The 25,422-nt window shown below is 35.0% G+C and overlaps 2 pseudogenes; both read right to left on the reverse strand.

Annotated features, from left to right (window-relative positions):
• Positions 1–1,539: 1,539 nt before the first annotated feature.
• LOC148584678 (putative wall-associated receptor kinase-like 16) lies at positions 1,540–4,157 on the reverse strand (annotated as a pseudogene).
• A 14,392-nt stretch (positions 4,158–18,549) lies between these two features.
• On the reverse strand, positions 18,550–21,253 carry LOC148584679 (wall-associated receptor kinase 2-like; annotated as a pseudogene).
• Positions 21,254–25,422: the final 4,169 nt, after the last annotated feature.

Genomic DNA, 25,422 nt, shown 5'->3' on the forward strand with positions numbered 1-25,422 from the left:
TACAAATAATCTCTTAAAAACCTTACAGGTAAATTAAGAAAAACAAACTGCGGATAGCGCAGATTATACGCTCGTTATTATAATAAGACTCTAATCAACATAATTTATTTATCTTTTTATGTTATTCTCCTTCCGTCCTACGACAGATACATACCCAAGAAATGCAACAACTAGAAAGAAACTTGCTTCAGATGGTCAATACTTTTTCTCTCTCGAATCTTTGTAAGCTTTCAATCTCATACAAAAGAAAGAGCATCGTTGTCCCTGTCCCATAAGCAGAAGATGGACCAAAATTTTGGTTTCAAGCTTACAATATATATACTAATGCTATAAACCATCTGTTTATTCTCTTAAAATTAATGTACCTTTTAAAATTACCATTGAATCAAAATTCAGATATGATTCTATTGAAAAAAATATTATGATTAATAGATTTATCTAAAATTTAATGATAATTTTAAAAGGCACGTTAACTTTAATAAGATAAAAAATGGCCCAACCATTATATATATATCTTGAAATTGTTTATTTAATAGAAGGCATTAATGAGTCTCGGAAAAAGAGAGTTTCATATATATATATATATATATATGAGAAAGTGACATCAACTTTTTGCTTTAGAGCAATGTTTCTGTATGCACAAGTGGGTGTACACACCAATATGTTGTGAGGCACTGCGGGATGTGCTGGCTGTGCAAGGTTGAAGGCTGTCGGGCGCCTTGATATATAATGCAACTGGCTATTTAATTTTTCACCGTTGTAATTGTACGATATATTGATTTGATCTAAATCGTGGATGCTTATCAGTGTGATCCAACGATTGGATTTCCTATGCCATTAGTAATATCAACTATAAGATTAAATCAAGTTATATCTAACGGTTGAAAAAAAAAATCATTACTACCAAATATGATCTAATGAATAATGATCATAATTAAACAACATTTATTTAATTATAAGTATGATCTAACGGTCAAAATATAAGTAAATGTTAAATAAGTGCGATTGAACAGTCAGAACTAAAAGACCATGTTCGTTTTTGTTAATTACAAAAATACTTATTTGTTTATGAATAGACACTAAACGTGTTGAGTTGGCTGTTTTGACAAGTCTATAAAGTTGATTGAAAAGGCGCTTCTGCATTTATAAATAGCCCACTCATTATAAGAATTAGGTAATGAAATGAGCCACACTTTATTGAAAATTTTCTTACATACCACTCCACATTTAAGCAAACTACACTTGCATACCAACAGCTCTACAATCCCATAGTAGCTACACAAGACAGCAGGACACAACAAAACAATTGCACCAAATAACACCAACAGAAAATAGACACCCTATTGCTCTTTCGTTTAGAACAAAACACTCAACACATGAAGAATAGTGCTCATAGAATATGCATGCCATCAGTCTCTATTGCGCATTTTGCTGAGGCTATAAAGCAAACAGAACTCTTTTTAGGACAGTAAAACGGGGAAGTAGCATTAGGGAAGAAAAAAAAAAATGCCATGAGCAGCGGATGTTATCATACCACATTCATCTGCCATCCCCCAAGGCTAACATTACATTGTCCTTCATGCTATCAAATCCAGCTGTTGTACTGCTACTTCCACCATTTTCGTAAGCGTTAGATGTCACACCATCTAGGTGTTCGGCCTCTTCCAGATTTGTTTGAGCATTAACCCACAAGTGCGTCTCTATCTTTATTATTTGTTCTAATTCCATGGCCAATTCCTTCATACTAGGCCTCTCATCCCCTTTCACTCTTAAACACCTCTCTGCAAGTTTAACGACTTCCTTAATCTGCTCTTTATTTCCTTCTTCAACTATTCGTTTATCAAGAATTTCATCCATGCGATCCTCTTTCAAGAAAGAAAGAAAATACATAGGTAGACATCTTTCATCCTCGGATCTATCAAATGAAAATACATCATCTCCTGTTAGTAGCTCCACGAGGACCACTCCAAAGCTATAAACATCACTTTTCTCCGTCAATTGGTTCGTCTGTAAGTATTCAGGATCCAGGTATCCAAGAGTTCCTTGCACTACAGTAGCTACATCCTTTTGATCGCGAGGAACCAATTTTGAAATTCCAAAGTCTGAGACTTTTGCAGTGAAATTATCACCAAGTAGTATGTTTGAGGGCTTGACATCTCTATGAATTATAGCTAAAGAGTGTAGATACGATAGTGCATTCACCGTTTCTGCGGCTATTATTAGATAGGTTTCCCATCGTTTGGTGGATGTGTTGCTTTCACGATGTATATAGTTGAAGAGGGTACCTTGTGAGACAAATTCATAGACTAGCAAAGGAACTTGTGTCTCTAAACAACAGCCTAAGAGTTTGACAACATTCTTATGATCAATTTGGGAGAGCAGAACAATCTCATTAATGAATTGGTCAACTTGGTCTGGATCCACTGTCTTGGACTTCTTGATGGCAACAATTGTATTATTTGGTAAAAATCCTTTGTAAACCGTACCAAAACCTCCTTGGCCAATGACCCTATTCTCTCTATAGTTTTTGGTAGCCACCTTTAGCTCTTCAAAAGTAAAGATTTTGGCCTTTTTAGTGGATCCTAGTGCACGGAGGCGCCGTTGTAAGATCAAACCCCCATTTTGTTGAAAGAGCTTTGCTTGAAGCTTAATATATTTTCTTTTCTGAAGTACCAAAAATAGTCACGAGCTACCCCCAAGCATAGCAATTAAGCCTATGCCAATTCCTGAACTTGGAAAAGTCAAAAGGTTATGGTCAAGATTTAAAGTTTGTGTAATTAATTGCATACATGATTATAATCTAACGTTGTACGTAAATTTACTTACCAATGGAAACCTTAATTGCTAGTACAACATCTACAGAACAACCTTCACCATCTTTTCTTCCGTCCCCACGGTACCACTTGGGACAACCACATGTATAATTGCCTATTTCGTTGGTACATAGTTTCGTGCAATTATTGAGAGTTGGATCCTTACATTCGTCAATGTCTGCACATATCGTATAGTCATAATTAATGAAATACATATTTACATTAATTGAAACTTAACGAAGGGGAAAATAAATTACCTTGGCAACCCCCTTGGCCTTGGAGGAGGTATGGGTTCCCTTTGTAACCCTGCTTGCACTTGCAACGGTACCCGTCCTGCCTGGTGTGGAGATCAATGCATTCGCTATTATCCTTACATGCGTAATTAGGTTCTTCCTGAGCTTTGTCACATTTGAGAATGCCAACTGCCCAATCAAGCACCAATGGAACCGTTTGGTTTGGATAATTGTTGAGATAACCGGCGGAGAAGTTGAACTGGCCTTTCTCGACAACAAAAGCATAGCCGCAGGGATTGAACCCCCATACATTGGAGTGATTATAAAAGCTGTATACTTCAACACTAATATTTTTGAGTCCATCAGGAAACCCTAACTCGCAACACCCAACGCCAGAGCAAGACCCATTGACCACATTGCTAAGGCTAGGGCATTGAGATGCGCACCCAATATTGTACCATTCTCCGTTTTGGAACCCACTGAGGTATGCGATAGTGTCACATCCCATAACAGTGAACTTATTTTTGCTGTTGGAAATGGTGTACTGGGAGACCCTGAACTCGGGTTTGTTCTTGTATCTGCGACCATGAACCCTGACCGTGGGAACGCACGGCAAAGATTCGTGACTGCCATAGGGACCGTTCTTGTCATTGTAACTAGGAATACCCCCGTACTGCGCACCATCCTTGCCATTGTAACGAGGATTCGTGGGCTGACCCATATTGTCACTCATACCAAGTTCCCCGAGCAAGTTACGGTCCCTGGAACAGTAAGCAGATTTCCCGGGAGCGTTATTGTGACTTTCCACCATTTGGTAACAGTCTTGGGCTACATCAGTCAAGACATGCAATTCATGAGTGTCAATGGATATGTTTGTGACAGTGACATTACCTGTCTTTGGTTTTCCAGAGTCACATGTGATATTAAAACTCTCATCTAGATAGCAGCCCTCAGTGAGGCCAAATGGGAATGGAATTTCTACATTTCCACACATGCTGGGGCAGCCAGGCTTGACTATAGCTGTTGCTGGTGCTGCTGCTGCCACAATTGCAAATATTATGATCACTCCAGGCACTGCTATGATTTGCAAAAGCTTCCCACTCAACCCCATGCCTTGCCCCAATTTTTTCAAGGTTATATTTCGTGTTTAGATCGATGTGCTTTCATTGTGCTAGTACAGTCTTCCCCTTTATAAAGGCATATGGAACGATCCAAGACCAATTTTATATGTCATATACATATAGTTCCAAAGTATCTTTTTTAAGTTGAGTCATTTGGAGAAATAATTTTCTATAGAGAAAGAAAAAATGAAGATAGTCCAAACTTGCACATCTTTGCACGTTTCACGTACCTTTCCATTAGTGGAGAATCCAATGCTTTTTCCTATATCTCTCAAACTTTTACAAACATGGTCGTATAGCCTAGCCTGTACATTGCCATGTTCAAATAAAAAAATAAAAAAATAAACATTAAGGCTTACAGAAAAATTTTACAAAAATCTTTTTACAGCATACTGGCCATAGGGAAGGGCCAAAACCGTCCTGCCACCTCCAAAACCCAAACTTTTTTTTTTTTTTTAGGGCCTTTTGGGGGTGGCCGGACCACCCCCTTGGCCATGGGGGTGTCCGAGCCACCCCCAGACCGGCCTTTCATTTTTTTTTTTTTTTTTTTTTTTGTAATAGTTTTAGTTTTTTATTTTTGTAATTATTTTTTTTAATAATTAATGAATTTTATATTATTTCTTTTAAAAAATAATTGTTTATTGTCTGGGAAGATCTTAGCGGTCCATCCCTCATCCCCTAAATAGATTTAAACTCATTAACTTAAGTTTTTGAATTAGTGTGATGTTCAAATATATATATTTTAATGTACTTTTAGTAAAAACTAAATCACTTATTTTCCCAACATTGAAGTGGATCATAATAATAATAATAATAATAATAAAACACCTTTAAACAAAGGCGTGGTTTCTGGCCTAACCCATCAAATTGTTAAAGAAATGCTAGATATATAAAAGGCAGAAGAAGTGAGATATCGTGATCCATGTGATGGGAAACACTTTTCCCATTGCCAAGAATGATCGGTCGGTAGGAACTAGTCAAAGGATGAACAGAATTTATAACAATCATAATTAATCTAATAATAAATGCGAACTCCCATCGATCTCGCATTAAATAACATCAACAATATGAATAAAATATAGTTGCTTTTATAAAGTAGCTTTTATTAGTTGAGCTGGTTAATTAGCTGTTCCAAAGTATCTTTTATGACTTTAGAGCTCATAATCCACGAATCTTTTCTCATTGAGAAACAAACAATAAAAGTAAGCATTAAAGGATAACTGGGAAAATATTTTAACAAGTTCTTTTCCTCCACTTCTCTCACATTCAAGGTATCAGTATCATGAGCATTATTTAGTGGACCCGGCGTTCATTTGTCTTTCCACCACTTGTGTTTTGAAATTCTAAGAGCACACTTGTATAAACTTAATTTGTTGCCGGGATCGATATTTTTTTAATGACTTGGATAATGAGATCAAGGTTTCACTCTGTGAGGATGCGGTGGAATCCACTTTTCATATATTAATTGTGGCAATGCGAGTCGGCGAAGGATTGATGTATGGGGAGTTGGAAATTCGAAATTCCAAAAGAGTGTTTTTGATGGACCAAGATTCATTCAGGTGGCCGAATTAATTATTTTAAAGTGGTATATATTTTTGTTCCTTCATAAAATAAAAATATAAAATACCCTTTTAATATAATTAATTGATACTCTCCGGCCGGTTCAAATGAACCGGAGAGGATTGAAAGGGAAAATATATATCATAAGTGATATTGTATGATCAGGTAAAAAAAAAAAAAAATATATATATATATATATATATATATATATATATATATATATTATCTTTTACTTTTTTGATTGGGAAGATTTGTAGATGTAAATACCTTGCACTACAAAAAAATAGGTATTTTCTGACGTGGCAAACAGTGCATATTTTTTGCCACGTCAGCATTTTCTGACGTGGCAAAAAATGCCACGTCAGAAAATATTTTCTGACGCGCTAAAAAATAGCACGTCAGAATTTTCTGACGCGCCTAACTCACGCGTCAGAAATTTCTGACGCGCCAGTTTGGCGCGTCAGAAATTTTCTGACGTGCTAAATACTTGCACGTCAGAAAAATTAAAAAAAAAAAAAAAAAAGACCGAAATTTTGAAATTTTTTCCTCTTCTTATTTTCCCTCCGCTTTTTTCATCTTTTTATTCTTCCCCCTCATTTATTTTTCCAACACTGTCTCTCTCCTATCCCTTCGCTTAGTATAGAAATTAAAATCTAATTATCTCTATGTCTTTTTTTTTTTCACTGAAAAACACTATTTAATTGGAGATAAAACAAACAAACATGAAATGAACTTGTCGTTGCATCCAAATAGCTAGGTTTTCTTCTTAATTATATTCATGAATTCTTTCATCTTTTTATTCTTCTCCTTCATGCAGAGAGAGAAGGAAAAAAAAATTGCAGGGTACTGTACTTGCACTATACGGTGTGTTGGAACTTGGGGGAGGAAAAAGAAAAGGAAAAAAAAAATTAGAAGAACTGAAGCCTACGTGCAGAGAGACAAAAAAAAAAAAAAAAAAAAAAAATAGGGAGTGAAGAAGAATGAATTAATTAAGAAAGGGAGAGAAGAAAAATAATGAAGACAAAAAAAAAATTAAATAAATAAAAGAATTCCTGACGCGCCATATCTGGCACGTCAGAAATTCCTGACGTGCCAAATATAGCACGTCAGGAATTACTGACGTGCCATATATGGCACGTCAGGAATTATTTTATATATATATATATATATATATATATATATATTATATGTTTCAGAAATAAATAAATAAATAAATAATTTTTATATTATGTTTATTTATATTATATATTCACCTTTTTTTTTTTTATGTTAGATTCCTAACGTGCTAAAAATAGCACGTCAGGAATTTAAAAAAAAAAATTAAAATGAAGAAGATAGCTAGAAGCTAGCGTGCAGAGAGAGAAGGAAAGAAAAATTGCAGGGTACTGTACGTGTACACTACGGTGTGTTGGAACTTGGGGGAGGAAAAAGAAAAGGAAAAAAAAAAAATTAGAAGAATTGAAGCCTACGTGCAGAGAGAGAGAGAAAAAAAAAAAAAAAAAAAAAAAAGGGGAGTGAAGAAGAATGAATTAATTAAGAAAGGGAGAGAAGAAAAATAATGAAGACAAAGACAAAAAAAAAAATAAAAAATAAAAAATAAAAAATAAAAAAATAATTTCTGACGCACCATATTTGGCACGTCAGAAATTCCTGACGTGCCAAATATAGCACGTCAGGAATTACTGACGTGCCATATATGGCACGTCAGGAATTATTTTATATATATATATATATATATTATATGTTTCAGAAATAAATAAATAAATAAATAATTTTTATATTATGTTTATTTATATTATATATTCACCTTTTCTGACGTGCTAAAATTAACACGTCAGAAATTTCTGACGTGTTAATTTTAGCACGTCAGAAACCTGATATCAAAAAACAAGCGGGATTTTCAACTTTTTCCCTCTTTTTCACTATCTTCTTTCCCTCTTCTTTTTCCTTTATAATTCTATTATATATTCATATTCTTTAATCCTTTTTCTTTTATTTCCAAACACAGTTCTCTCTCTCCTCTCTCAATCTCCCTACCCTCTTCTCTCTGTACATCCGGCCACCAGCTTCTAAAGGGAAGAAGAAAAGGAGAAAAATAAGATTGAGGAAGAAGAAGAAAAAGAAAAAAATGGGAGAAGATCAGAAGATCCAGAGAAGCAGCAGAAAAGAAAAAAAAAAAAAAAGTGAAGGAGAAGAGATCGAACCAGCAGAAAAGAAAAGAAAAAAAAAAAAAAAAAAAAAGAAGGAGAAGAGATCGAACGAAGCAGCAGAAAAGAAAAGAAAAAAAGAAAAAAAAGATGGAGAAGATCAGAAGATCCAGAGAAGCAGCAGAAAAGATAAGAAAAAAAAAAAAAAAAAGATGGAGAAGAGATCGAAGCAGCAGAAGAAAGAAAAAAAAAAAAAAAAAAAAAAAGGAGAAGAGAGATTTTATGGTTTGGGTTTTTGATTTTATGGTTTGGGTTTTTGAAAATGAAGGAAAGAAGAGAGAAAAGAGAGTGAAAATGGAGGAAAGAAGAGAGAGAGAGAGAGTGAAAATGGAAGAAAGAAGAGAGAGAGAGAGAGAGAGTGAAAATGGAGGAATCAGGGAGAACTGGGACCGGAGAAGACTACTGTTCCACAAATAAAAAAAAATATTTTTAATTAAAAAAAATCCAGAAAAAATTAAAAAAAGAAAAATTAATTTTTTTTAATAATTTTAAATTTCCTGACGTGTCACTATTTGACACGTCAGGAAATTTAAAATTATTAAAAAAAAAAAAAATTTCTTTTTTTTTTTTTTTTAATTTTTTTCTGGATTTTTTTATTAAAATTATTTACTGACGTGTCAAAATTTGACACGTCAGAAATTTTCTGACGGGTTAAATTTCAACACGTCAGTAAAATTTCTGACGTGTCACAAGTTAACACGTCAGAAATTTTTCTGACGTGTCACTCTTTAACACGTCAGAAAATAATTTCTGACGTGTTAATTATAACACGTCAGAAATTTCTGACGGGTTAAAACTTAACACGTCAGAAATTTTCCATTTCTGACACCTATAATCTTCACGCGGGAAACACGTCAGGAAGGCCCCGTCAGGAACGTTTTCTGACGTGTCAGACTACCTGACACGTCAGAAAACGTCCGTCAGAAAAAATTTAATTTTTTGTAGTGATTGGCAACCCCCACGGAGGTATGGGTTTCCTTGTTAACTGATGTGGTATTTTTGTGACCAAAAATATCAATTATAAAAATAACCACTCGCAATAGGACGAATCTTTGTAGGATACGGCTATAGAGAGGGTGTCGAACCTCAAGGACTGCAGGGGTTTAATTATCAAAATTAAAAGATCAAAGTTAACTTAATTAAAAGGGGTTTTGATTTGATTTGCTTAAAAACTAAAGTGCATGAAAATAAAAGAGATTTAAAATAAGAAAGAGAGAAAGTAGGGTATTGACTTCACCTCTATCCACACAACAATGGTTAATCATAATTAATCTCAGAAATTCATTCTATGCATATTATAAATAAACAAGAAACTACCTTATTAAAGAATAAGCATAATCTATCTTCGGTTGGCACGGATCGTCCACCTAACCACTAAGATGCGGTACGACCCGTCTTTCCTAGGTATAAATTATCAAATTCTTTAATAGGATACATACAATCAATGGATAAGTGTAACCCATCTTCGGTTGGCACGGACTGTCTACCTATATTACACTAAACTAGGGTGTAGTACAATCCGTCTTCCCTAGGCATGGCCTATCAAATCCTATTGATCATATGTCAATTAAACCCATTGTATAACCATCATTCTCATAATCATAGAAAACAAGAATGATTTGATTTCAATAAAAGTAAAATACTTTCTAAGACAAGAGAAGAATTTCACAAATATTGATATTGAAATTTAAGAACAATTGCATTTAATATGAAGAACATAAATCAATTGTAGCAATCCTCATAGTTATACAATCAACATGCATAAATTAAAAATCTAGAAATTTAATACAATCAAACCATTGTGTTTGGATAGGGTTACATCAACACCCCACGAAGGGGTTTAGCCGCTCATGATCTCCTAAGCTCCACAGACTATTTTACTGAACTTTTGCTCTAGAAGCGGTGTGTTTTTTCTCAATACTTAGAGGCCTATTTATAGAGCTTAGGAGAGTCCTAGAAGCCCTAGGAATCCTATAAATTTCGGAGATTTAAGTCCAAGTCCAATTATGATAAAGAAAACTTAAGTCCAAATCGGAATAGGATTCGCTCAGAATTGCGTTCCTATCTTGCGGGGCGATTTTGGCAATGCGGCACTCCGAATTAGGAAAATTCTATTTCACAATGATTTGTAGAAATTTGAGTTAGCTTTTCAGTGCCGCTTGAATCACCTCAATCGGATATTTGAGCTGAAAGTTATGGCCAAAATACCGAGACATATGCAGAATCCAAAATTGAATCCAATCCGATTTTGACTCCAATTCGAGAAATTCTGAATTAATTATTTTCTTTATTTGATTAAACTTAACCATGATTGGTTAAGTTTAACCATATCTTCTAGGTCTTCTCAAAGTGTGCTTTTAAGCCCAAAATCAATGGAATTAATTGCATCTTTATTTATAACCTGAAAACACAAAAACAAAACAAAATCAAACAAATAACAACGCTAATGAATTAACATATGCAAATTAAGGGGCTTGAATGTGCAACATTCGGCGCTTATCAGTAACCCTGTTTGCACTTGCAATAGTGTTAGAGTATACTATAGAGTTTAAAAATAATAGTCACAGTATAAGACTATTACTGATTTACACTTGAAGACTGTTACTGAGTTTTGGTTGAATAATTGAAGACTATTGCCTAGCTAATCAAGTTAGAATAGAAGTCTATTTATATCCAACATGATTCTCCTATAAATAAGAACATGTTATATTGTAAATATTACTCAGAGAAATAAGAGCTTAATGGAGCAGGGCTTGATTTTGTGGATGTAGGTCATAAACCGAACCACGTAAATTTCTGTGTCACTATCTTATTACTTCCGCATTGTTATTTATTATTATTTTCGAATTATAAATTCTTTCATGGTATCAGAGCAAATAGGCTAACGCCAATTGTTAGATCCTGAATTGCAATTTTCTTTTATGTTTCTTATCCTTAATTTGTTTCGATCGATTTCATAATCACGAAACCCTTTTATCTATTTTATTTTTGTTGAAAAAAAAAATAAACCTGTCGACGTTCAGCCCTTCACCGCCTCTCTCCATTCTTCTTCGTCATGCCACACAACATGACAACAACATCAATGACAGGTCCCTTTGTCATCAAAGCTCTGTAATTATAGGGGTTCAAAGTTAGCAAGTTTCCCACAATCTGGGTCATGCTCAAGACTCTGTGTGTCAAGAGCAGCCCTCCATACCAGCCACAGATCCACGAAGTGTAGCGACACCTCCACCACCGATCCTAGTCTACGACGCCCACAAGCCATCGCACCATCCCACTGCCAGCCGAGCATCGTGACGACCACAAAACCACTGCGTCACCCTTGCTGGCTACTGTCCATCAGCCCATCGATCAGCCACTGAACGCACATCCTCCATGGAAGAGAGCTCCGTTGGTTCAAGTATAAGCCACCGTGCCCCTACTCCCTTCAGTCGTAGATCGCCGCACAACAACCTCCTTGCGCCGCCAATCTCACAACTCTCGTTCGCTAGCAGTCGTACCTTCCCAGTCATCCACAGCCCCGCTCCTACCAAGTCCGAACAATGCACAGCTGCACGTCTGATCCACGACAGTCAGCCGGCATCCTTACTTCAGCCAAAGATGCCTACAAAAGAGGCCAAAGTTGCCCACAAAAAGAGGCCCAAGATGCCCATTTTCTTTCTTCTCTAAAAGAGGCCAACCGAAGTTCAAATTCAAGAGCAGCCGATGTTTCAAATTTGGCGCCATCAACTCCACTCAACTACCTTAGTCGCCACCAACTCTAACAAGTTTTCGATCACCATCTTGTCCTCCGTTGCCGACCAAAGAACAAACTCAAGTTTTCACAAGTTTACACTTTGAGTTATCTTGAGTTTGAGGGGGAATGTCAGAGTATACCAACAGTATAAGACTATTACTGACTTACACTTGAAAACTATCACTGAGTTTTAGTTGAATAGTTAAAGACTATCACCTAGCTAACCAAGCTAGAGTAAAAGTCTATTTGTATCCAACATGATTCTCTTATAAATAGGAACATGTTATATTGTAAATATTACTCAGAGAAATTAGAGCTTAATCGAACTTTAGGGCTTGATCTTGTGGATGTAGGTCATAGACCGAACCACGTAAATCTCTGTGTTACTATCTTATTACTTACGCATTGTTATTTATTATTATTTCCGCATTATAAATTCTTTCAAATAGTACCCCTCCCTAGTTCGGAGATGATCAAAGCACTCATTATTCTCCTTACATGCGTAATTCCGTTGGTTCTGGGCTTTTTTGCATGCATGATTGCCAACTGACCAATCAAGCACCAATGGAACCCTTTGGTTGGGTAGTTTTTTGAGATAACCTGCGGATAAGTGGAACTTGCCTTTCTCGGCAACAAAAGCATATCCACAAGGATTGAAGTTCCATACTTTGGAGTGATTATGGAAGCTCTTTACTTGCACACTAACATTTTTAAGCCCATCCGGAAACCCCACCCCGCAGCACCCAACGTCGGAACAGGACCCATTGACCACGTTGCTAAGGCTAGCTAGGGCATTCAGATGAGCACCGGATCAAGTACACTTCTCCGTTTTGGAATCCACGAAGGAAGCCGCTAGTGTCACAGCCAAGAACAGTGAAGGAATTTTTCTTGTTGGAAACAATGAACTGACCCTCCAGCTCGAGCGCAAAACTGAAGTTATCCATGGCTTCACCTCCATTGATATGACTATTACCGTTCAATGCGTAACAGTCCCAGGCTACCAACACCTTGACATGCAACTCATGGTTCTTAATGGATATGCTTGTTACAGGGATATTACCTATCATTGGTTTTTCTGAGTGACAAGTGATACTAAAACTCTCATCCAGATAGCACTCCTCAGACAAACCAAGTGGGAATGGAATTTCCATATCTCTATAGTACTTGTTTAAGCATTCAGGCTTTGCCGCTGCCACAATTGCAAATACTATCACTCCGGCCACCACAATTTGCAAAAGCTTCCTACTTAAGCCCTTGGCTACAACTTTCTTGAGGAGAGTTTTCTCTAAAAATGTGTTTAATTAGATGTGCTTTGATTGTCCTGCATGCATAGACTCCTTCCTTTAAAGGCATATGGATAATGGAGCAAATACCAATTCAGAAACTTTCCTTTCATATTCGTAGCAGAAACTTTCAAGGATAAAATATGTCATTTCCATTAATAGAATTGGATTATAAAATAATAATAAATAAGCGATCAAGAGATCACCATGAAAAAAAAATGATAAGTTTTATAAAAATAAGAAATCATTTGTGTTATTTTAGTAATTTTGGTTCAATCTCAATTAGAGCATATGTGCTGTCACTAAACTAAGGAATATGAATAAGTATTCTATTCTGCCTTCCTTCATCCTCATTAATAACTATTCATTTTTTTAATAGACTCATTTCACGTAGCAAACGAGGCCTAAGTAAACCCTACCAAGAGCAAAATAAACTTTGTTGACCGGATATCTCTTTTTTATAGGAGAAATGTTATAATGCAATAAAATGACCATTTTTTTTACCATAAAAGTCGTAGGTGGCAATAGGCTACATGTCCCATCCAGAATTGCTGTAGCCACATCCACTGATGGAGCCTGTAGCCACTTGCCATATAAGACTTTTATGGGCAAAAAATAGTCTTTTTATTGAGCATATCTCTTTCTCTTTTTATAGATGCGGCATTTTTAGTGACGTGGTATATGACTGATATGGAGCAATTGATTGTGCCATGGCAACACATATATGTGTCGCAATACTATTAGTTAAGATGTGGCATTTCATAGAAAACCGATCTGATAACAAAATAAAACTTGAGAATTGATTTGATCGATTTTGAACTCCAAAAACTAATTTCATAAAAGCTTAAACTTGAGGGACTAAGATAAGGGTTTTTTTTTTTTTTTACTTGTTTAAATGTTTATTCTAATAGAGTAATTCTAGAAGTCCCTTTTGTGTCCCTCTTTAGTCCCTCCAAGAATGATGTGGCTATTAAAATCACCATTTGATCAAAATCCAATAATGATTAATCACAAGCCCAATTGTGATTTTAATAGACACATCATTCTTGAAAGAACTCAAGAGGGACACAAAAGGGATTTGTAGCATTACTCATGCTAATATTATGATTGTTTAATTTGAACTTAACTTTATATATATATATATATATATATATATATATATATATATATATATATATATATATATATATATATATATATTAATTTGAGGAAATGCTAGGTGTTCTTCTAGTGTTCTCCCGGTATCCTCTCAATTGTGATGTGGCTTTTAAAATTATCATTTATTTTGAGATTATCACTATTAACTTTTAATCTATTGATGATTTTAAAAGCCACATCATATTTGAAAGGACACCAGAATAACATTAGAAAAACACCTAGCATTTCCCATTAATTTGTGAGTAATACTAAATGTCCTTCTCAGTTCTTGTGTCCGCCCAACAATGATGTAACTTTCAAAATTATTATTAAATCAAAATCTAATAGTGATCTATACAAATTCAATTAGAATTTTAAATTCAAATCAATTTTAGAGGGACACAAGGAAGATATAAAAAGGGCATCTAACATTACTCTTAATTTATTAATTACAATTTTGTTGGCCTTTGCCTATATTTAGGACCGGGATCCCCTACAATTGGGGTCCAGGGATCCCAACCAATTCCCCATGTCGTTTGTGTAATTGGGTAGGGAGATGTGAGGGGGGTTGGTGCCTGGCCTGGGTTTCCTTGCTCGGGCAGGAGCTAGCTCTCTGCCCAGCCAAGAAGTCTGCTGCTCGGACACTTTGTTCGGGCAGAGAATCCTCTCTCACAAATTTGGTGCAACTCTCCTATCCTTTCCTTTTTGGGTAGATATAATTGCAGAAAATCCTCATTCGTGTATATATATATGTAACATTTTGTAACTATTTTTAGGGTTAAGCCAAAAATTCCTTTACGCCAAATTAACGTGTAGTGTGTAGTGCATGCACTACTAGTAGCCGTGATTCAGTGGTACATTAAGTAGTCGGACGCGTATTAAAGTATGAGTTCGAATTTCCACAATGATGATCATTAACAGCTTTGGTTTCCAAATATATCCTAGTTAAGCGCTATCACCCTCAAATAAATTAGTTGGTCACCTTGGTTGCCTTAAATTTTCTTGAAAAACACAAAGGACAAGCTCATGAATTGGCTGTCACAATCTTTAACACTTTCCTCGAAAATTCGACCTGTTTTGTTCTTTTTGGTTGGCTCACATCTTTTTGAAACACGCATATCTCGTGTAACACATTTTCAAGTATTAAAATTCAAGTTAATTTCTTTACACGCTGGAAAGCGGAAACTGCCGCTTAAGTAGTAACTATAAGGATAGCTTTGAAAAACATAGAAGACAAGCTAAATTGGCTGTCTGGACTTTGTCCTTTCTCTTTTTTTTTTGAATTGAATAAAATAATAATAATAATAATAATAGAATTGGCTGTCACACCTTTTGAATCTTGCTTTACAAAATCAAGTTTTTTTTTTTTTTTTTTTTTGGCTCACATAGCTACTTCTTGTAACACATGTTCATTGTTCACCAAAGTATTGAAATTCGAAGAAGATATTGTAAAAGGTATGATTTGGGATGTTAAGAATAGGATTAAATTAAAAAATAAGTTGCGGGTTTTTGATGTAAATATTGATCTTTGTAATAGTTTGGGTCTCCACTTGGATGTTTTGCATATATATAGTGGACTCTTAATTAGATGCTTTTACTGCTCATGTGAGTGTATTGATTTAATGTATTTGGTTTGACTCCTGTAACAAGAGTGTCGTTTCTTTTGGAGTACACATGACACTCTTGTCTAAATGACTCACACTCGAGGAGTTAGGTAAATATAGTATAGACTCATAAGAGATGAGAAGATTTATTGTAAGTGCACTTGTGAAATTGTATCCCACATTAGTAAAGTATAAAGAGAATGAGTGGTTGATATATCTAAGAGTACTCAAGCCCATAAATTTAGGCTTTTGGGATAGAAGTTATGTCTAAATATGTATATTCAGGGCCGGATCCACGTTGTAGGTTGGGGGAACCATGGCAACCCCTAAATTTTTTGAAATTCTTATAACCGGAGCAATTTTACATGAAGGGCCCCTACAAGTTTTTGTCTTAGCCCACCCCAAAGTTTCCGTCAATTTTGGCACTCTCTGATGCCCATATGGCTCATCACTAGCCCAATGAGGCCCACCCATCAGACCCACATGTTTACTCCTATTTTATTTTATTTTTTTATTTTTTATTTTTTATTTTTCTAATTTGTGTTTGCTCCTACTTATTCCAACAGGGAACATCCCAATTCTCACTGATGTGCTCCAAATCTTTATTTTCCTCCTAAACTATTCAAATTTTTATCTCTTATCTCTTATCAATCTTTCCCAAAGGAAAAGACATATTTGAAATCTTAATATTTCAATGCCATATGTGAACTATTTTAAGGATTTTGGTCCTTCTTGATTTAACTTTAATTTGTAGTACTCTTCATGCATGCTTCTTTTATTGAAAAGAGTGATATTAAATAACTTCAGGGGAAATGACTTCTTGGCTTTAAAGTGTGTTTGAGAGTTCGATTTTTAAATTAAAACATAAAAAGTATCATTTGGGAGTGGGTTTAAAAAAAAAATCTATTTGAAAACGTAGAAATAACTGTATTTTTACAATATATTGCAGACAACACACTATTTTAAAAGCTAAACTGCGATCGTAAAGACGAAAACGTGACTTTACCAAACACTCAACTATATTTTTAAAAATTGCGTTGTCAAATCGCAAATTTTAAAATCGTTATTTTTCAATCGCACTTTTTGAAACTTCAAACCCAAACCTACCTTTAGCTCTGACCACCCCAAACAAAATTTTTTGGTTCCGCCCTTATGTATATTAATTTACTCTTTATGGACTCCATAGACCATTTCCTCCCCAACCGCGCACCTCCCAGAATTCCTTAAAATCTGATACTCTAAACTGGGCACGCCCCATGCTGTAACTCATTTTTTGCTTTCCATATGTTATAGAAAGTAGCACTCAAAACCAGAATTAGGTCATGGACTGAGCTTTTTTACGGCCTATTTGGTATTTCAGGCTCCATTTCTGCACAACTTACATTCTTAATTACGGTGGCACGTCTAAAGTGAAACCATCAACTGAGAATGCACTTCATACCAGCAGCATTCATAGATAGCAGAGTTGTAATAAGGGCATTACTTTCTCTCTCGATTCTATGTAAGCTTTCAATATATTGATGGCGCATACTAATGTTGTTGTCTTGTCTTTTTTTATTTTTTTATTTTTTATTTCAGATGAATGCTATAAAAAAATAAATGGACATTATTCTGATGATGATGATGAAGTCTTTTCTTTTTTGACTTCACCTAAAAAATGGTTTTGCACTATAATATGAGATTTTTTTTTTTTTTTATTACTTCCACTCGAATTCAAACTTTGGTTTGGCATACAAAATTTGTACCAGAACAATGTATAGTGTAAATGACATGTTGGAATGTTTTTGTTTCAAACTTAATATAAGCATACATATGTATAGTTTTATCTTGAGAATGTTTCTTTAATAGAAGGCATTACTGAGTCTTGGAAAAGAGAGTTTCACATGGAAAACCAGGGAAAGTGACATCAACCTACTGCTTTGGAGCAATGTTTCGGTGTACACAATTGGGAGTACACACCGGTATGGTGCTTCGCACCGCACGCACGCATGTGCTGGCTGTGCAAGGCTGATGACTGCATGTGGGGCGCCTTTATAGCGCAACTGGCCATTAAATTTTTTACGATTGTAATTGTACAATATAATGATTTGATCTAGATGGTAGGATACTTATCAATATGATCCAACTATTGGATTTCCTGCACCATTAGTAATATCAAATATAAGATTAATTAATCAAGTTAGATCTAACGGTTAAAAAAAAAAAATTGTTACTACCATGCAAGTATGATCTAACAATCATAATTAAACAATATTTAATTATAAATATGATCTAATGGTCAAGATTAAGTACATGTTAGATAAGTGAAATTGAACGGTCAGAATTAAAAGACCATTAGTAAAAATTCCTTTTTGTTAATTACAAAATACATATTTGTTATTGAATAGACACAAAAACTACTGTTGAGTTCGCTGTTTTCACAAGCCACAAAAGCTGATTGAAAATGAACTTCTTTATTTATAAATAGTCCACTCATTGTAAGAATTAGGTAATGAAATGTGGCAAATGAGCCATGCACACTTTATTGAAAAATTTCTTACATACCACACCACACCACATTTAAGCAAACTACACTTGGCAAACACCAACAGAAATACAATCCCACAACTGCTACACAAGACAGCGAATACAACAAAACAATTACTCCAAATAACTCCAACAAATTGCTCTTTCGACTAGAACAGAAAACTCAACACATGAAGAATAGTACAGAGATAATATGCATGCCATCACTATCTAATGAGCATTTTGTTGAGGCTATAAAGCAAACAGAACTCTCTTTAGGACACTAAAACAGGAAGTTGCATTAAAAAAAACAAATGCCATGAAGAGCGGATGTTATCATGCCACATTGATCATCTGCCATCCCCCAAGGCTAACATTGCATTGTCCTTCATGCTATCAAATTCAGTGGTTGTACTGCTACGTACTTCCACCGTTTTCGTAAGCGTTAGATGTCACACCATCTAGGTGTTCGGCCTCTTCCAGATTTGATTGAGCATTAACTCACAAGTGCGTCTCTATCTTTCTTATTTGTTTTAATTCCATGGCCAATTTCTTCATACTAGGCCTCTCATCTCCTTTCACTCTTAAGCACCTCTCAGCAAGTTTAATGACTTCCGTGATCTGCTCTTTATTTCCTTCTTCAACTATTCGTTTATCAAGAATTTCATCCATGCGATCCTCTTTCAAGAAAAAAAGAAAATACATAGGTAGGCATCTTTCATTCTCGGATCTATCGAATGAAAATACATCATCTCCTGTTAGTAGCTCCACGAGGACCACTCCAAAATTATAAACATCACTTTTCTTCGTCAATTGGTTCGTCTGTAAGTATTCAGGATCCAGGTATCCAAGAGTTCCTTGCACTACAGTAGCTACATCCTTTTGATCGTGGGGAACCAATTTTGAAATTCCAAAGTCGGAGACTTTTGCAGTGAAATTATCACCAAGCAATATATTTGAGGGCTTGACATCTCTATGAATTATAGCTATAGAGTGTAGATAGTGCATCCGCTGTTTCTGCAGCTATTCTTAGATTGGTTTCCCATCGTTTGATGGATGTGTTGCCTTCACGATGTATATAGTTGAAGAGTGTACCTTGTGAGACAAATTCGTAGACTAGCAAAGGAACTTGTGTCTCTAAACAACAACCCAAGAGTTTGACAACATTCTTATGGTCAATTTGGAAGAGCAGAACAATCTCATTAATGAACTGGTCAACTTGGTCTGGATCCACTGTCTTGGACTTCTTGATGGCAACAATTGTATTATTTGGTAAAAATCATTTGTAAACTGTACCAAAACCTCCTCGGCCAATGATCCTATTATCTCTATAGTTTTTGGTAGCCACCTTCAGTACTTCAAAAGTAAAGATTTTGGCCTTTTTAGTGGAGCCTAGTGCACGGAGATGCCGTTCTAAGATCAAACCCCCATTTTGTTGAAAGAGCTTTGCTTTAAGCTTAATATATTTTCTTTTCTGGAGTACCAAGAATAGCCATGAGCTACCCCCAAGCATAGCAATTAAGCCTATGCCAATTCCTGAACTTGGAAAAGTCGAAACGTTATAGTCATGATTAAAAGTTTGTGTAATTAAATGCATATATGATATTATCTAAGGATGTACAAATTGGTAAATTTACTTACCAATGGAAACCTTAATTGCTAGTACGACATCTACAGAACAACCTTCACCATCTTTTCTTCCGTCCCCATGATACCCCTTAATTAGGGCAATGACATGTATAAGTGCCTATTCCGTTGGTACATTGTTTGGTGCAATTATGAGTCCCATCCAAACATTCGTCAATGTCTGCACATCAAGCTAGTGAGGAATACAGGCCAACCACAGAGTATAATCATAATTAATGAAATACATATGTATACATTGAAACAAAGAAATTAGAATTTTTGAAAATATTTAATTAATTATATTTTAGGAGTATTTTTTTCCATTAAAAAGTGAAAGAATAAAAATATCACTCAATTTAAATGAAGTGAAGAGGATCCACTTCGGAAACGAAGGGGAAAACAAATGTCATAAAAGTGATAATGAATTCAGGGAAAAAGTAATATAAATTACCTTGGCAACCCCCTTGGCCTTGGAGGTATGGGTTCCCTTTGTAACCATGCATGCACTTGCAACCATACCCGGCCTGCTTGGTTTGGCGCGCGATCAAGGCATTGACTATTCTCCTTACATGCTAAATTCCCTTCTTTCTTAGCTATGTCACATGTGAGATTGCCAACTGCCCAATCAAGCACCAATGGAACCGCTTGGTTGGAATAATTGTTTAGATAAGTGGCGGAGAAGTTGAACTTGTCTTTCTCGACAACAAAAGCATAGCCGCAGGGATTGAACTTCCATACTTTGGAGTGATTATAAAAGCTCTTTACTTCAACACTAATATTTTGTAGTCCATCAGGAAACGCTAACTTGCAACACCCAACGCCAGAGCAAGTCCCATTCACCACATTGCTAAGGCTACGGCAATCAGATGCGCACCCGATATAGTACACTTCTCCGTTTTGGTACCCACTTAGGTATGCGATAGTGTCACAGCCGATAACAGTGAACTTATTTTTTCTGTTGGAAATGGTGTACTGGGAGACCCTGAGCCCGGAATTGTTCTTGTCTACCAAGACTACCATGGAATCCCTGGACACCGGTGGTTGTTCGAATTCGTACGGGCACCTATCGTACGTGCCCCTAGCTACACAACCCTGGACGGCGGTATTAGTACTGTCGATGTGGTTGTAACAGTCTCGGGCTACCCTATTCATGACATGCATCTCATGAGTGTCAATGGATATATTTCTTACAGGGATAGTACCTGTCATTGGTGTCGAAGAGTTGTGGCATGTGATATTAAAACTCTCATCCAGAAAGCAGCCCTCTTTGAGGCCAAATGGGAATGGAATTTCTACATCTCCACACTTGCTGGGGCAGTCAGGCTTGGGTATAGTTGCTGTTGTTGATGCTGCTGCTGCCACAATTGCAAATAGTATGATCACTCCAGGCAGTGCTATGATTTGCAAAAGCTTCCCACTCAACCCCATGCCTTGCCCGAACTTTCTTAACGAGGGTTTTCTTATATTTTGTGTTTAGATCGATGTGCTTTGACAGCCCTGCTAGCTAGTACACTCTTCCCTTTTATAAAGGCATATGGAACGATCCAAAACCAATTCAGCCGGTAACTTTTATGACATATAGCAAACATCACAGGTCCAAGTATCTTTTATAAGTTGAGTCATTTTCCGAGAAATAATTTTCCATAGAGAGAGAGAAAAAAAAAATTGAAGATAGTCCAAAACTTGCACATCTTTGCACGTTTCACGAACCCTTCCATTGGAGAATCCAATGCTTTTTTGTATCCCTATATGTCTCAAATTAAACTTTTACAAACATGGCTGTATTGGCATTGGTTTACATAATCTCAAGATTGTCAACCATCAATGTTGGTGGCAGACTGGTAGTCCTCGAGGACCATTTCTTTGATCAACTAGCATGTAAGACTTTTCAGACCATTCATTTGAACCTCAAAGCATAATTACTTTGAGAATTCAATGTCGATTTCCCTTTCATTTTTCTTTTTTTGGAAACTTTTTTTACTAATTACCTCCTTATGTTTTATCATTTTTTTAAAAAAAAGTTTAAAAACTCTTAATGTTAAATATTTAAATTTAAAAAATTTACTATGTCACCCAAATAAAAATTTCCAAAATACTCTTTTAAAAAAAATAAAATAAATAAAAAAATAAAATAAAAAGCCATACCTGATTGTAATGTAGACACAACTAAGTGTAGAAAAGTTGTAAAACTTGCTGGCATTGAAGGACAAAAAACGTGTTCCAACAAGATACGTGTATGATAGCTGATAGATGGCAAAATTTTAAATGGACTCTTTTGTATCATGTGGAATGCACATGCCATGTCACTGCTAGAATTAACCAATTAAATTCTTATAAAGAAAAAAGAAAAAGACGACTAGCTGACAAAGAAAAGATGCAGCACAGAAAAGTCCTTAGTATTTTGCAGGTCCAAGACGTTCTTGCCATTTTTGTTTGCAGAGAATCCATGTCAATTCAATCACATACCATCTACTAGGAAGTGGATGAAGATTTTGAGTGTTAACATTCAAACAAGAGAAGCATACAAAATTGGAAGAGAAAAGTAATATTAGTTTCCTGACCCCACACAAATGGATGATGCCTGCTTATTCAATCCATATGAGTTTTCTGACCTATGCGGATAAGATTTTTCCATACTTGGCTAACATCATTTTGGTGGTAGTCGTCCGCAACCTTTTCTTCAATCAACTAATAAGTGAGACTTCTCTCACACCATTCAACATTGCTGAATAGTTGTAAACCTTGCTGACATTTCAAAGACAAAAAGTGTGTTTCAACACTTTGACTCTTTTGTAGCATGTGGAATTTTCATACTATCTCTGTATGAGTTTCCTCACCTCTGAGGATAGGATTTTCCCATACTTGGTTAACATCATTTTGGTGGTAGTCTTTCACAACATTTTCTTCAATCAACTAACAAGTGAGACTTCTCTCACACCGTTCAATATTGCTGAATAGTTGTAAACCTTGCTAACATTTCAAAGACAAAAAGCACTCTTTTGTAGCATGTAGAATTTTCATATACCATCAAGAGAAATGTCACTTTATGAGCTAGAATAGATTAGCCAAGAAAAATTAAAGGACTACAAGAAAAAGAAAAGAAGCACCTAAGAAAAGTCTAAAATGATACATGATAAATGATAGTGATAGATGACAACCTTAACACAACTCCCCGTTTGTCCTACAACAATCTTTTTCCCCACTTCAGAAAAATAAAAAATAAAAACTCATCCTCAAGTTATAATTTGAATAAGGTAGCTTATCCATCTAGAGGAATGTATCATGTGGAATTTTCATATCATCTAGAGAAATATATCAAAAATGACAAAAACTTTAGCTGGGCTCTTTTTTATTATGTAGAATTTTCATACCATCTAGAGAAATGTCACTTTATGAGCTGCTAGAATGAGCAAATTTTAATTTTAGTGGAAACTTTCGAAAACCTCCATGAAATTTCACTCGCTTTGACAATACCTCTTCAAAGTTTAAAAACTCTCAATTAAGGATATCAACTTTCAATTTCTTTCAATAACTCCATTTTGTTAAGATTTTTTGTTAATTTTTGTCAAAATGGCCAAAATACCCCTTTTATAAAAAAATTTTTAAAAAAATGCGAAGATGTCGCAAAAATGTTTTTTTTTTTTTTTTTTATAAAAAAAAAAAAAACCCTTAATATTTACAATTTATTATATTTTTTATAATAAACAAACAGGACAATATTGAAAATTTTGATAATATTTAACAGAAACTTATAAGGGAATGAGATAATTGAGAGAAATTGAAAGTTCGATATCCTTAATTAAGAGTTTTTGAATTTCATGAGATACTTTCAAAACGAGTTGAAATTCCGGAAGGTTTTGTGAAGTTTCCCCTAAATTTTAATTTTTTTTTTTTAAAAAAAAAAAAAAAAAAAGACGAAGAAAAGAAGCCCCTAAGAAAAGTCCTTACGTTTTGTAGGGTCCAAGACGTTATTGGCATTTCTGTCTGCAGATAATCCATATCGATTTGACAAACCAAGCACCAAGTGCATTAAGATTTTGGGTGTTCAACGTTCAAACAAGAGAAAGCATACAAAATTGGAAGCGATTGGTAATATTAACGTGGTCTCCAAAGTATAATGTTGGGAATTGTGGTGGTGGATTCGAAGAAGAAAAATACTGTTGTATAATATTAACGTGGTCATATTTTTATTGACTTTTAAAATTATCGTTTAATTTGAAATTAATCAAATTTTAACTAATAGTAATTTTAAAATGTACATCAAAAAATATGAAAAAAAAATTATAAGAATGAAATTGTGTAACATTATTCTTTCGAAAAATACAGCATGAAAGCAACGTTGGCATTCGGGAATGAACTTTAGCGTCTTCTTGGGCTGTTACTCAGACAGGTCTTCTTGGGCTGTTAGTCAGACAGGCATTCTGAGCAAGTATTATCATTCGGCTTGGGCAAGATCTAGCCCACAATAAATTTAAGAAAATTTTGGGTGCCCCCAATTCCCAAACCTCTCTGGGCCTGGTTCAAGAAAATGAACTTACACAACCTCAGGCACTCAAAGCCCCATATATCAAGCCTTCAAAAATTTTGATTTGCACAAAACCGCATCACCAAAGCAAAATAAAAAAATCTCAAAAATCAGAGCACTGTCCGTTTCGCTCCCAATCGTTGAACCGGTTAGGCTCGGGCCCACGGGCCCAGGCCTTACCTTAAACTTGCCCAATAACAAGAAACCCCACCCCCACACCAAAATAATAATAATAATAATAATAATAATAATAATATTATGTAGATGAATATCTCCGGAAAGGAACAGCAAGGTTAATTAGTTTGTTTCAATTTTACATAATGTCCTCGAACAGCCTTTTAATTTGTTGGATTAAGATAACTACAATTTTCAGAGTATAACACTATATAAAATTCCTTAAATTCTAACAATTGTGTTTTCAAAATAAATTCGTCACATTAATATTTATCACTTTTATCAACCCAATATTTATCATCCAATTTAAAAAATATATATATATATATATATTCTATTTAAGAAAGTATATATTGTATAATATTTTAGAAATTATAGAAGATCTTAATCATTGGTGTAGATAAGTAAGATGTATACCCAAAAAAAAAAAAAAAAAAATGAAAGGGTTCCAATCGAGAGGCAAGTCTGTTTGTTAAAATTTTTATTTTGTCTTTTGTTTTTTCTTCTAAAAAAAATATTAACAAACAATTCAAATACAAATAATCAGAAAAATACAAAAACAATTTTAACATTTATGTCACACTAAAACATTTTTTTAAACAAAAAGTAAAAAAATACATTTACAAACAGAGCTTGAGACAAGAAAAAAATTGTGGTCCGAGATCACTAGCAAATGTTGGTGTCATGTAGTCCAAAATTTATGTCATGCATCATTATTAACTTTTTCATAGTAATAACAATAATTCCAAGATCTTTTTTTTTTTTTGGACATGTCTACACAAGAGGGGGAGGAGGGATTCGAACTAGCTAGTGACCTCCGCTTCATGAAGCGTGGTCTCCAACTGATTGAGCTACCCCTTGAAGACAATTCCAAGATCTTGTAAACATGCATGAACAA

Source organism: Corylus avellana, chromosome 7 (assembly GCF_965113065.1).
Source record: "Corylus avellana chromosome 7, dhCorAvel1.hap1.2, whole genome shotgun sequence".
NCBI lineage: Eukaryota > Viridiplantae > Streptophyta > Magnoliopsida > Fagales > Betulaceae > Corylus > Corylus avellana.